Source organism: Drosophila ficusphila, unplaced genomic scaffold (assembly GCF_018152265.1).
Source record: "Drosophila ficusphila isolate 14025-0441.05 unplaced genomic scaffold, ASM1815226v1 contig_414, whole genome shotgun sequence".
In the NCBI taxonomy this organism is placed as follows: domain Eukaryota; kingdom Metazoa; phylum Arthropoda; class Insecta; order Diptera; family Drosophilidae; genus Drosophila; species Drosophila ficusphila.
This window is the reverse complement of record NW_025064328.1, coordinates 19,829,442-19,841,725: the sequence shown is the minus strand read 5'-3', so window position 1 is coordinate 19,841,725 and position 12,284 is coordinate 19,829,442. Positions and strand designations below refer to the sequence as shown.

Below are 12,284 nucleotides of genomic sequence, written 5' to 3'. Positions count from 1 at the left end.
GACTCAAATATTTAGCACAATTGCATAGAAGTGGCCAAAATTCTGGCAAAAAAATCCTTAAATAGAAACATATAAAATATAAAAGCGGCAAAAGGCAAAAGGCAAAAAGTTGTTGACGAGGCCAACAACACGCGGTGTTCCCAAGCGGTCCCCCATCTAAGTACTAACCGCGCCCGACGCTGCTTAATTTCGGTGATCGGACGAGAACCGATGTGTTCAGCGTGGTATGGTCGTTGGCGAAAGTCGATGGCAAATCGCGGGGCTTATACTTCGTATTTCGGTCCTGCCCACTTATATGTAGACGTATACTTTATTTTGTGTATTTTATTTCTGCGACACATCCTTCAGGACTGCCACGGATTTTGTTTACATTGTTGTGAAATCATAAAAAAAAGGTGTTTTAATATTTTTGTTTTATGAAGTGAAATTACAATAGAGATACTGGAGGTTTTGCTTAAAAATCAGTAGCAGAAGTTTTTTTGAAATAGACGACTCAAATATTTAGCACAATTGCATAGAAGTGGCCAAAATTCTGGCAAAAAATCCTTAAATAGAAACATATAAAATATAAAAGCGGCAAAAGGCAAAAGGCAAAAAGTTGTTGACGAGGCCAACAACACGCGGTGTTCCCAAGCGGTCCCCCATCTAAGTACTAACCGCGCCCGACGCTGCTTAATTTCGGTGATCGGACGAGAACCGATGTGTTCAGCGTGGTATGGTCGTTGGCGAAAGTCGATGGCAAATCGCTGGGCTTATACTTCGTATTTCGGTCCTGCCCACTTATATGTAGACGTATACTTTATTTTGTGTATTTTATTTCTGCGACACATCCTTCAGGACTGCCACGGATTTTGTTTACATTGTTGTGAAATCATAAAAAAAGGTGTTTTAATATTTTTGTTTTATGAAGTGAAATTACAATAGAGATTCTGAAGGTTTTGCTTAAAAAGCAGTAGCAGAAGTTTTTTGAAAATGGACGACTGAAATATTAAGCACAATTGCATAGAAGTGGCAAAAATTGTGGCAAAAATTCCTTAAATAGAAACATATAAAATATAAAAGCGGCAAAAGGCAAAAGGCAAAAAGTTGTTGACGAGGCCAACAACACGCGGTGTTCCCAAGCGGTCCCCCATCTAAGTACTAACCGCGCCCGACGCTGCTTAATTTCGGTGATCGGACGAGAACCGATGTGTTCAGCGTGGTATGGTCGTTGGCGAAAGTCGACGGCAAATCGCTGGGCTTATACTTCGTATTTCGGTCCTGCCCACTTATACATATGTAGACGTATACTTTATTTTGTGTATTTTATTTCTGCGACACATCCTTCAGGACTGCCACGGATTTTGTTTACATTGTTGTGAAATCATAAAAAAAGGTGTTTTAATATTTTTGTTTTATGAAGTGAAATTACAATAGAGATTCTGAAGGCTTTGCTTAAAAAGCAGTAGCAGAAGTTTTTTGAAAATGGACGACTGAAATATTTAGCACAATTGCATAGAAGTGGCAAAAATTGTGGCAAAAATTCCTTAAATAGAAACATATAAAATATAAAAGCGGCAAAAGGCAAAAGGCAAAAAGTTGTTGACGAGGCCAACAACACGCGGTGTTCCCAAGCGGTCCCCCATCTAAGTACTAACCGCGCCCGACGCTGCTTAATTTCGGTGATCGGACGAGAACCGATGTGTTCAGCGTGGTATGGTCGTTGGCGAAAGTCGATGGCAAATCGCTGGGCTTATACTTCGTATTTCGGTCCTGCCCACTTATATGTAGACGTATACTTTATTTTGTGTATTTTATTTCTGCGACACATCCTTCAGGACTGCCACGGATTTTGTTTACATTGTTGTGAAATCATAAAAAAAAGGTGTTTTAATATTTTTGTTTTATGAAGTGAAATTACAATAGAGATACTGGAGGTTTTGCTTAAAAATCAGTAGCAGAAGTTTTTTTTGGAAATAGACGACTCAAATATTTAGCACAATTGCATAGAAGTGGCCAAAATTGTGGCAAAAAAATCCTTAAATAGAAACATATAAAATATAAAAGCGGCAAAAGGCAAAAGGCAAAAAGTTGTTGACGAGGCCAACAACACGCGGTGTTCCCAAGCGGTCCCCCATCTAAGTACTAACCGCGCCCGACGCTGCTTAATTTCGGTGATCGGACGAGAACCGATGTGTTCAGCGTGGTATGGTCGTTGGCGAAAGTCGATGGCAAATCGCGGGGCTTATACTTCGTATTTCGGTCCTGCCCACTTATATGTAGACGTATACTTTATTTTGTGTATTTTATTTCTGCGACACATCCTTCAGGACTGCCACGGATTTTGTTTACATTGTTGTGAAATCATAAAAAAAAGGTGTTTTAATATTTTTGTTTTATGAAGTGAAATTACAATAGAGATACTGGAGGTTTTGCTTAAAAATCAGTAGCAGAAGTTTTTTTTGAAATAGACGACTCAAATATTTAGCACAATTGCATAGAAGTGGCCAAAATTCTGGCAAAAAATCCTTAAATAGAAACATATAAATATAAAAGCGGCAAAAGGCAAAAGGCAAAAAGTTGTTGACGAGGCCAACAACACGCGGTGTTCCCAAGCGGTCCCCCATCTAAGTACTAACCGCGCCCGACGCTGCTTAATTTCGGTGATCGGACGAGAACCGATGTGTTCAGCGTGGTATGGTCGTTGGCGAAAGTCGATGGCAAATCGCTGGGCTTATACTTCGTATTTCGGTCCTGCCCACTTATATGTAGACGTATACTTTATTTTGTGTATTTTATTTCTGCGACACATCCTTCAGGACTGCCACGGATTTTGTTTACATTGTTGTGAAATCATAAAAAAAAGGTGTTTTAATATTTTTGTTTTATGAAGTGAAATTACAATAGAGATTCTGAAGGTTTTGCTTAAAAAGCAGTAGCAGAAGTTTTTTGAAAATGGACGACTGAAATATTAAGCACAATTGCATAGAAGTGGCAAAAATTGTGGCAAAAATTCCTTAAATAGAAACATATAAAATATAAAAGCGGCAAAAGGCAAAAGGAAAGTTGTTGACGAGGCCAACAACACGCGGTGTTCCCAAGCGGTCCCCCATCTAAGTACTAACCGCGCCCGACGCTGCTTAATTTCGGTGATCGGACGAGAACCGATGTGTTCAGCGTGGTATGGTCGTTGGCGAAAGTCGACGGCAAATCGCTGGGCTTATACTTCGTATTTCGGTCCTGCCCACTTATACATATGTAGACGTATACTTTATTTTGTGTATTTTATTTCTGCGACACATCCTTCAGGACTGCCACGGATTTTGTTTACATTGTTGTGAAATCATAAAAAAAGGTGTTTTAATATTTTTGTTTTATGAAGTGAAATTACAATAGAGATTCTGAAGGCTTTGCTTAAAAAGCAGTAGCAGAAGTTTTTTGAAAATGGACGACTGAAATATTTAGCACAATTGCATAGAAGTGGCAAAAATTGTGGCAAAAATTCCTTAAATAGAAACATATAAAATATAAAAGCGGCAAAAGGCAAAAGGCAAAAAGTTGTTGACGAGGCCAACAACACGCGGTGTTCCCAAGCGGTCCCCCATCTAAGTACTAACCGCGCCCGACGCTGCTTAATTTCGGTGATCGGACGAGAACCGATGTGTTCAGCGTGGTATGGTCGTTGGCGAAAGTCGATGGCAAATCGCTGGGCTTATACTTCGTATTTCGGTCCTGCCCACTTATATGTAGACGTATACTTTATTTTGTGTATTTTATTTCTGCGACACATCCTTCAGGACTGCCACGGATTTTGTTTACATTGTTGTGAAATCATAAAAAAAGGTGTTTTAATATTTTTGTTTTATGAAGTGAAATTACAATAGAGATTCTGAAGGCTTTGCTTAAAAAGCAGTAGCAGAAGTTTTTTGAAACTGGACGACTGAAATATTTAGCACAATTGCATAGAAGTGGCAAAAATTGTGGCAAAAATTCCTTAAATAGAAACATATAAAATATAAAAGCGGCAAAAGGCAAAAAGTTGTTGACGAGGCCAACAACACGCGGTGTTCCCAAGCGGTCCCCCATCTAAGTACTAACCGCGCCCGACGCTGCTTAATTTCGGTGATCGGACGAGAACCGATGTGTTCAGCGTGGTATGGTCGTTGGCGAAAGTCGATGGCAAATCGCTGGGCTTATACTTCGTATTTCGGTCCTGCCCACTTATATGTAGACGTATACTTTATTTTGTGTATTTTATTTCTGCGACACATCCTTCAGGACTGCCACGGATTTTGTTTACATTGTTGTGAAATCATAAAAAAAGGTGTTTTAATATTTTTGTTTTATGAAGTGAAATTACAATAGAGATACTGGAGGTTTTGCTTAAAAATCAGTAGCAGAAGTTTTTTTTGAAATAGACGACTCAAATATTTAGCACAATTGCATAGAAGTGGCCAAAATTCTGGCAAAAAATCCTTAAATAGAAACATATAAAATATGAAAGCGGCAAAAGGCAAAAGGTTGTTGACGAGGCCAACAACACGCGGTGTTCCCAAGCGGTCCCCCATCTAAGTACTAACCGCGCCCGACGCTGCTTAATTTCGGTGATCGGACGAGAACCGATGTGTTCAGCGTGGTATGGTCGTTGGCGAAAGTCGATGGTAAATCGCTGGGCTTATACTTCGTATTTCGGTCCTGCCCACTTATACATATGTAGACGTATACTTTATTTTGTGTATTTTATTTCTGCGACACATCCTTCAGGACTGCCACGGATTTTGTTTACATTGTTGTGAAATCATAAAAAAAAGGTGTTTTAATATTTTTGTTTTATGAAGTGAAATTACAATAGAGATACTGGAGGTTTTGCTTAAAAATCAGTAGCAGAAGTTTTTTTTGAAATAGACGACTCAAATATTTAGCACAATTGCATAGAAGTGGCCAAAATTCTGGCAAAAAATCCTTAAATAGAAACATATAAAATATGAAAGCGGCAAAAGGCAAAAAGTTGTTGACGAGGCCAACAACACGCGGTGTTCCCAAGCGGTCCCCCATCTAAGTACTAACCGCGCCCGACGCTGCTTAATTTCGGTGATCGGACGAGAACCGATGTGTTCAGCGTGGTATGGTCGTTGGCGAAAGTCGACGGCAAATCGCTGGGCTTATACTTCGTATTTCGGTCCTGCCCACTTATACATATGTAGACGTATACTTTATTTTGTGTATTTTATTTCTGCGACACATCCTTCAGGACTGCCACGGATTTTGTTTACATTGTTGTGAAATCATAAAAAAAGGTGTTTTAATATTTTTGTTTTATGAAGTGAAATTACAATAGAGATTCTGAAGGCTTTGCTTAAAAAGCAGTAGCAGAAGTTTTTTGAAAATGGACGACTGAAATATTTAGCACAATTGCATAGAAGTGGCAAAAATTGTGGCAAAAATTCCTTAAATAGAAACATATAAAATATAAAAGCGGCAAAAGGCAAAAGGCAAAAAGTTGTTGACGAGGCCAACAACACGCGGTGTTCCCAAGCGGTCCCCCATCTAAGTACTAACCGCGCCCGACGCTGCTTAATTTCGGTGATCGGACGAGAACCGATGTGTTCAGCGTGGTATGGTCGTTGGCGAAAGTCGATGGTAAATCGCTGGGCTTATACTTCGTATTTCGGTCCTGCCCACTTATATGTAGACGTATACTTTATTTTGTGTATTTTATTTCTGCGACACATCCTTCAGGACTGCCACGGATTTTGTTTACATTGTTGTGAAATCATAAAAAAAGGTGTTTTAATATTTTTGTTTTATGAAGTGAAATTACAATAGAGATTCTGAAGGCTTTGCTTAAAAAGCAGTAGCAGAAGTTTTTTGAAAATGGACGACTGAAATATTTAGCACAATTGCATAGAAGTGGCAAAAATTGTGGCAAAAATTCCTTAAATAGAAACATATAAAATATAAAAGCGGCAAAAGGCAAAAAGTTGTTGACGAGGCCAACAACACGCGGTGTTCCCAAGCGGTCCCCCATCTAAGTACTAACCGCGCCCGACGCTGCTTAATTTCGGTGATCGGACGAGAACCGATGTGTTCAGCGTGGTATGGTCGTTGGCGAAAGTCGATGGCAAATCGCTGGGCTTATACTTCGTATTTCGGTCCTGCCCACTTATATGTAGACGTATACTTTATTTTGTGTATTTTATTTCTGCGACACATCCTTCAGGACTGCCACGGATTTTGTTTACATTGTTGTGAAATCATAAAAAAAAGGTGTTTTAATATTTTTGTTTTATGAAGTGAAATTACAATAGAGATACTGGAGGTTTTGCTTAAAAATCAGTAGCAGAAGTTTTTTTTGAAATAGACGACTCAAATATTTAGCACAATTGCATAGAAGTGGCCAAAATTCTGGCAAAAAATCCTTAAATAGAAACATATAAAATATGAAAGCGGCAAAAGGCAAAAGGTTGTTGACGAGGCCAACAACACGCGGTGTTCCCAAGCGGTCCCCCATCTAAGTACTAACCGCGCCCGACGCTGCTTAATTTCGGTGATCGGACGAGAACCGATGTGTTCAGCGTGGTATGGTCGTTGGCGAAAGTCGATGGCAAATCGCTGGGCTTATACTTCGTATTTCGGTCCTGCCCACTTATATGTAGACGTATACTTTATTTTGTGTATTTTATTTCTGCGACACATCCTTCAGGACTGCCACGGATTTTGTTTACATTGTTGTGAAATCATAAAAAAAGGTGTTTTAATATTTTTGTTTTATGAAGTGAAATTACAATAGAGATTCTGAAGGCTTTGCTTAAAAAGCAGTAGCAGAAGTTTTTTGAAAATGGACGACTGAAATATTTAGCACAATTGCATAGAAGTGGCAAAAATTGTGGCAAAAATTCCTTAAATAGAAACATATAAAATATAAAAGCGGCAAAAGGCAAAAAGTTGTTGACGAGGCCAACAACACGCGGTGTTCCCAAGCGGTCCCCCATCTAAGTACTAACCGCGCCCGACGCTGCTTAATTTCGGTGATCGGACGAGAACCGATGTGTTCAGCGTGGTATGGTCGTTGGCGAAAGTCGATGGCAAATCGCTGGGCTTATACTTCGTATTTCGGTCCTGCCCACTTATATGTAGACGTATACTTTATTTTGTGTATTTTATTTCTGCGACACATCCTTCAGGACTGCCACGGATTTTGTTTACATTGTTGTGAAATCATAAAAAAAAAGGTGTTTTAATATTTTTGTTTTATGAAGTGAAATTACAATAGAGATACTGGAGGTTTTGCTTAAAAATCAGTAGCAGAAGTTTTTTTGGAAATAGACGACTCAAATATTTAGCACAATTGCATAGAAGTGGCCAAAATTCTGGCAAAAAAATCCTTAAATAGAAACATATAAAATATAAAAGCGGCAAAAGGCAAAAGGCAAAAAGTTGTTGACGAGGCCAACAACACGCGGTGTTCCCAAGCGGTCCCCCATCTAAGTACTAACCGCGCCCGACGCTGCTTAATTTCGGTGATCGGACGAGAACCGATGTGTTCAGCGTGGTATGGTCGTTGGCGAAAGTCGATGGCAAATCGCGGGGCTTATACTTCGTATTTCGGTCCTGCCCACTTATATGTAGACGTATACTTTATTTTGTGTATTTTATTTCTGCGACACATCCTTCAGGACTGCCACGGATTTTGTTTACATTGTTGTGAAATCATAAAAAAAAGGTGTTTTAATATTTTTGTTTTATGAAGTGAAATTACAATAGAGATACTGGAGGTTTTGCTTAAAAATCAGTAGCAGAAGTTTTTTTGGAAATAGACGACTCAAATATTTAGCACAATTGCATAGAAGTGGCAAAAATTGTGGCAAAAAATCCTTAAATAGAAACATATAAAATATAAAAGCGGCAAAAGGCAAAAGGCAAAAAGTTGTTGACGAGGCCAACAACACGCGGTGTTCCCAAGCGGTCCCCCATCTAAGTACTAACCGCGCCCGACGCTGCTTAATTTCGGTGATCGGACGAGAACCGATGTGTTCAGCGTGGTATGGTCGTTGGCGAAAGTCGATGGCAAATCGCTGGGCTTATACTTCGTATTTCGGTCCTGCCCACTTATATGTAGACGTATACTTTATTTTGTGTATTTTATTTCTGCGACACATCCTTCAGGACTGCCACGGATTTTGTTTACATTGTTGTGAAATCATAAAAAAAGGTGTTTTAATATTTTTGTTTTATGAAGTGAAATTACAATAGAGATTCTGAAGGCTTTGCTTAAAAAGCAGTAGCAGAAGTTTTTTGAAAATGGACGACTGAAATATTTAGCACAATTGCATAGAAGTGGCAAAAATTGTGGCAAAAATTCCTTAAATAGAAACATATAAAATATAAAAGCGGCAAAAGGCAAAAGGCAAAAAGTTGTTGACGAGGCCAACAACACGCGGTGTTCCCAAGCGGTCCCCCATCTAAGTACTAACCGCGCCCGACGCTGCTTAATTTCGGTGATCGGACGAGAACCGATGTGTTCAGCGTGGTATGGTCGTTGGCGAAAGTCGATGGCAAATCGCTGGGCTTATACTTCGTATTTCGGTCCTGCCCACTTATATGTAGACGTATACTTTATTTTGTGTATTTTATTTCTGCGACACATCCTTCAGGACTGCCACGGATTTTGTTTACATTGTTGTGAAATCATAAAAAAAAGGTGTTTTAATATTTTTGTTTTATGAAGTGAAATTACAATAGAGATACTGGAGGTTTTGCTTAAAAATCAGTAGCAGAAGTTTTTTTTGAAATAGACGACTCAAATATTTAGCACAATTGCATAGAAGTGGCCAAAATTCTGGCAAAAAAATCCTTAAATAGAAACATATAAAATATAAAAGCGGCAAAAGGCAAAAGGCAAAAAGTTGTTGACGAGGCCAACAACACGCGGTGTTCCCAAGCGGTCCCCCATCTAAGTACTAACCGCGCCCGACGCTGCTTAATTTCGGTGATCGGACGAGAACCGATGTGTTCAGCGTGGTATGGTCGTTGGCGAAAGTCGATGGCAAATCGCTGGGCTTATACTTCGTATTTCGGTCCTGCCCACTTATATGTAGACGTATACTTTATTTTGTGTATTTTATTTCTGCGACACATCCTTCAGGACTGCCACGGATTTTGTTTACATTGTTGTGAAATCATAAAAAAAAAGGTGTTTTAATATTTTTGTTTTATGAAGTGAAATTACAATAGAGATACTGGAGGTTTTGCTTAAAAATCAGTAGCAGAAGTTTTTTTTTGAAATAGACGACTCAAATATTTATCACAATTGCATAGAAGTGGCCAAAATTCTGGCAAAAAAATCCTTAAATAGAAACATATAAAATATAAAAGCGGCAAAAGGCAAAAGGCAAAAAGTTGTTGACGAGGCCAACAACACGCGGTGTTCCCAAGCGGTCCCCCATCTAAGTACTAACCGCGCCCGACGCTGCTTAATTTCGGTGATCGGACGAGAACCGATGTGTTCAGCGTGGTATGGTCGTTGGCGAAAGTCGATGGCAAATCGCGGGGCTTATACTTCGTATTTCGGTCCTGCCCACTTATATGTAGACGTATACTTTATTTTGTGTATTTTATTTCTGCGACACATCCTTCAGGACTGCCACGGATTTTGTTTACATTGTTGTGAAATCATAAAAAAAAGGTGTTTTAATATTTTTGTTTTATGAAGTGAAATTACAATAGAGATACTGGAGGTTTTGCTTAAAAATCAGTAGCAGAAGTTTTTTTGGAAATAGACGACTCAAATATTTAGCACAATTGCATAGAAGTGGCAAAAATTGTGGCAAAAATTCCTTAAATAGAAACATATAAAATATAAAAGCGGCAAAAGGCAAAAGGCAAAAAGTTGTTGACGAGGCCAACAACACGCGGTGTTCCCAAGCGGTCCCCCATCTAAGTACTAACCGCGCCCGACGCTGCTTAATTTCGGTGATCGGACGAGAACCGATGTGTTCAGCGTGGTATGGTCGTTGGCGAAAGTCGATGGCAAATCGCTGGGCTTATACTTCGTATTTCGGTCCTGCCCACTTATATGTAGACGTATACTTTATTTTGTGTATTTTATTTCTGCGACACATCCTTCAGGACTGCCACGGATTTTGTTTACATTGTTGTGAAATCATAAAAAAAGGTGTTTTAATATTTTTGTTTTATGAAGTGAAATTACAATAGAGATTCTGAAGGCTTTGCTTAAAAAGCAGTAGCAGAAGTTTTTTTTGGAAATAGACGACTCAAATATTTAGCACAATTGCATAGAAGTGGCCAAAATTCTGGCAAAAAAATCCTTAAATAGAAACATATAAAATATAAAAGCGGCAAAAGGCAAAAGGCAAAAAGTTGTTGACGAGGCCAACAACACGCGGTGTTCCCAAGCGGTCCCCCATCTAAGTACTAACCGCGCCCGACGCTGCTTAATTTCGGTGATCGGACGAGAACCGATGTGTTCAGCGTGGTATGGTCGTTGGCGAAAGTCGATGGCAAATCGCGGGGCTTATACTTCGTATTTCGGTCCTGCCCACTTATATGTAGACGTATACTTTATTTTGTGTATTTTATTTCTGCGACACATCCTTCAGGACTGCCACGGATTTTGTTTACATTGTTGTGAAATCATAAAAAAAAGGTGTTTTAATATTTTTGTTTTATGAAGTGAAATTACAATAGAGATACTGGAGGTTTTGCTTAAAAATCAGTAGCAGAAGTTTTTTTGAAATAGACGACTCAAATATTTAGCACAATTGCATAGAAGTGGCAAAAATTGTGGCAAAAATTCCTTAAATAGAAACATATAAAATATAAAAGCGGCAAAAGGCAAAAGGCAAAAAGTTGTTGACGAGGCCAACAACACGCGGTGTTCCCAAGCGGTCCCCCATCTAAGTACTAACCGCGCCCGACGCTGCTTAATTTCGGTGATCGGACGAGAACCGATGTGTTCAGCGTGGTATGGTCGTTGGCGAAAGTCGATGGCAAATCGCTGGGCTTATACTTCGTATTTCGGTCCTGCCCACTTATATGTAGACGTATACTTTATTTTGTGTATTTTATTTCTGCGACACATCCTTCAGGACTGCCACGGATTTTGTTTACATTGTTGTGAAATCATAAAAAAAAGGTGTTTTAATATTTTTGTTTTATGAAGTGAAATTACAATAGAGATACTGGAGGTTTTGCTTAAAAATCAGTAGCAGAAGTTTTTTTTGGAAATAGACGACTCAAATATTTAGCACAATTGCATAGAAGTGGCCAAAATTCTGGCAAAAAAATCCTTAAATAGAAACATATAAAATATAAAAGCGGCAAAAGGCAAAAAGTTGTTGACGAGGCCAACAACACGCGGTGTTCCCAAGCGGTCCCCCATCTAAGTACTAACCGCGCCCGACGCTGCTTAATTTCGGTGATCGGACGAGAACCGATGTGTTCAGCGTGGTATGGTCGTTGGCGAAAGTCGATGGCAAATCGCTGGGCTTATACTTCGTATTTCGGTCCTGCCCACTTATATGTAGACGTATACTTTATTTTGTGTATTTTATTTCTGCGACACATCCTTCAGGACTGCCACGGATTTTGTTTACATTGTTGTGAAATCATAAAAAAAAAGGTGTTTTAATATTTTTGTTTTATGAAGTGAAATTACAATAGAGATACTGGAGGTTTTGCTTAAAAATCAGTAGCAGAAGTTTTTTTGGAAATAGACGACTCAAATATTTAGCACAATTGCATAGAAGTGGCCAAAATTCTGGCAAAAAAATCCTTAAATAGAAACATATAAAATATAAAAGCGGCAAAAGGCAAAAGGCAAAAAGTTGTTGACGAGGCCAACAACACGCGGTGTTCCCAAGCGGTCCCCCATCTAAGTACTAACCGCGCCCGACGCTGCTTAATTTCGGTGATCGGACGAGAACCGATGTGTTCAGCGTGGTATGGTCGTTGGCGAAAGTCGATGGCAAATCGCTGGGCTTATACTTCGTATTTCGGTCCTGCCCACTTATATGTAGACGTATACTTTATTTTGTGTATTTTATTTCTGCGACACATCCTTCAGGACTGCCACGGATTTTGTTTACATTGTTGTGAAATCATAAAAAAAAAGGTGTTTTAATATTTTTGTTTTATGAAGTGAAATTACAATAGAGATACTGGAGGTTTTGCTTAAAAATCAGTAGCAGAAGTTTTTTTGGAAATAGACGACTCAAATATTTAGCACAATTGCATAGAAGTGGCCAAAATTCTGGCAAAAAAATCCTTAAATAGAAACATATAAA

General features: G+C 39.1%; 25 non-coding genes across 25 annotated transcripts; all 25 read right to left on the bottom strand.

The window, feature by feature from the left end:
* Positions 1–119: 119 nt before the first annotated feature.
* On the bottom strand, positions 120–238 carry LOC122320254. Its single transcript, XR_006245601.1, has one exon. It is a non-coding gene; the product is annotated as a 5S ribosomal RNA (ribosomal RNA).
* Positions 239–608: 370 nt separating this feature from the next.
* On the bottom strand, positions 609–727 carry LOC122320252. The gene has a single exon (XR_006245599.1). It is a non-coding gene; the product is annotated as a 5S ribosomal RNA (ribosomal RNA).
* Positions 728–1,096: 369 nt separating this feature from the next.
* LOC122320251 lies at positions 1,097–1,215 on the bottom strand. Its single transcript, XR_006245598.1, has one exon. It is a non-coding gene; the product is annotated as a 5S ribosomal RNA (ribosomal RNA).
* A 373-nt stretch (positions 1,216–1,588) lies between these two features.
* Positions 1,589–1,707, bottom strand: LOC122320250. Its single transcript, XR_006245597.1, has one exon. It is a non-coding gene; the product is annotated as a 5S ribosomal RNA (ribosomal RNA).
* Positions 1,708–2,080: 373 nt separating this feature from the next.
* On the bottom strand, positions 2,081–2,199 carry LOC122320249. The gene has a single exon (XR_006245596.1). It is a non-coding gene; the product is annotated as a 5S ribosomal RNA (ribosomal RNA).
* A 370-nt stretch (positions 2,200–2,569) lies between these two features.
* Positions 2,570–2,688, bottom strand: LOC122320248. The gene has a single exon (XR_006245595.1). It is a non-coding gene; the product is annotated as a 5S ribosomal RNA (ribosomal RNA).
* A 367-nt stretch (positions 2,689–3,055) lies between these two features.
* Positions 3,056–3,174, bottom strand: LOC122320247. Its single transcript, XR_006245594.1, has one exon. It is a non-coding gene; the product is annotated as a 5S ribosomal RNA (ribosomal RNA).
* A 373-nt stretch (positions 3,175–3,547) lies between these two features.
* On the bottom strand, positions 3,548–3,666 carry LOC122320246. Its single transcript, XR_006245593.1, has one exon. It is a non-coding gene; the product is annotated as a 5S ribosomal RNA (ribosomal RNA).
* A 362-nt stretch (positions 3,667–4,028) lies between these two features.
* Positions 4,029–4,147, bottom strand: LOC122320245. Its single transcript, XR_006245592.1, has one exon. It is a non-coding gene; the product is annotated as a 5S ribosomal RNA (ribosomal RNA).
* Positions 4,148–4,510: 363 nt separating this feature from the next.
* On the bottom strand, positions 4,511–4,629 carry LOC122320244. Its single transcript, XR_006245591.1, has one exon. It is a non-coding gene; the product is annotated as a 5S ribosomal RNA (ribosomal RNA).
* Positions 4,630–4,997: 368 nt separating this feature from the next.
* On the bottom strand, positions 4,998–5,116 carry LOC122320243. Its single transcript, XR_006245590.1, has one exon. It is a non-coding gene; the product is annotated as a 5S ribosomal RNA (ribosomal RNA).
* Positions 5,117–5,489: 373 nt separating this feature from the next.
* LOC122320241 lies at positions 5,490–5,608 on the bottom strand. The gene has a single exon (XR_006245588.1). It is a non-coding gene; the product is annotated as a 5S ribosomal RNA (ribosomal RNA).
* Positions 5,609–5,970: 362 nt separating this feature from the next.
* On the bottom strand, positions 5,971–6,089 carry LOC122320240. The gene has a single exon (XR_006245587.1). It is a non-coding gene; the product is annotated as a 5S ribosomal RNA (ribosomal RNA).
* A 364-nt stretch (positions 6,090–6,453) lies between these two features.
* Positions 6,454–6,572, bottom strand: LOC122320239. The gene has a single exon (XR_006245586.1). It is a non-coding gene; the product is annotated as a 5S ribosomal RNA (ribosomal RNA).
* A 362-nt stretch (positions 6,573–6,934) lies between these two features.
* Positions 6,935–7,053, bottom strand: LOC122320238. The gene has a single exon (XR_006245585.1). It is a non-coding gene; the product is annotated as a 5S ribosomal RNA (ribosomal RNA).
* Positions 7,054–7,426: 373 nt separating this feature from the next.
* LOC122320237 lies at positions 7,427–7,545 on the bottom strand. The gene has a single exon (XR_006245584.1). It is a non-coding gene; the product is annotated as a 5S ribosomal RNA (ribosomal RNA).
* A 371-nt stretch (positions 7,546–7,916) lies between these two features.
* On the bottom strand, positions 7,917–8,035 carry LOC122320236. The gene has a single exon (XR_006245583.1). It is a non-coding gene; the product is annotated as a 5S ribosomal RNA (ribosomal RNA).
* A 369-nt stretch (positions 8,036–8,404) lies between these two features.
* On the bottom strand, positions 8,405–8,523 carry LOC122320235. Its single transcript, XR_006245582.1, has one exon. It is a non-coding gene; the product is annotated as a 5S ribosomal RNA (ribosomal RNA).
* Positions 8,524–8,895: 372 nt separating this feature from the next.
* Positions 8,896–9,014, bottom strand: LOC122320234. The gene has a single exon (XR_006245581.1). It is a non-coding gene; the product is annotated as a 5S ribosomal RNA (ribosomal RNA).
* A 374-nt stretch (positions 9,015–9,388) lies between these two features.
* On the bottom strand, positions 9,389–9,507 carry LOC122320233. The gene has a single exon (XR_006245580.1). It is a non-coding gene; the product is annotated as a 5S ribosomal RNA (ribosomal RNA).
* Positions 9,508–9,878: 371 nt separating this feature from the next.
* On the bottom strand, positions 9,879–9,997 carry LOC122320232. Its single transcript, XR_006245579.1, has one exon. It is a non-coding gene; the product is annotated as a 5S ribosomal RNA (ribosomal RNA).
* A 372-nt stretch (positions 9,998–10,369) lies between these two features.
* On the bottom strand, positions 10,370–10,488 carry LOC122320230. The gene has a single exon (XR_006245577.1). It is a non-coding gene; the product is annotated as a 5S ribosomal RNA (ribosomal RNA).
* Positions 10,489–10,858: 370 nt separating this feature from the next.
* On the bottom strand, positions 10,859–10,977 carry LOC122320229. The gene has a single exon (XR_006245576.1). It is a non-coding gene; the product is annotated as a 5S ribosomal RNA (ribosomal RNA).
* Positions 10,978–11,343: 366 nt separating this feature from the next.
* LOC122320228 lies at positions 11,344–11,462 on the bottom strand. Its single transcript, XR_006245575.1, has one exon. It is a non-coding gene; the product is annotated as a 5S ribosomal RNA (ribosomal RNA).
* A 373-nt stretch (positions 11,463–11,835) lies between these two features.
* On the bottom strand, positions 11,836–11,954 carry LOC122320227. The gene has a single exon (XR_006245574.1). It is a non-coding gene; the product is annotated as a 5S ribosomal RNA (ribosomal RNA).
* Positions 11,955–12,284: the final 330 nt, after the last annotated feature.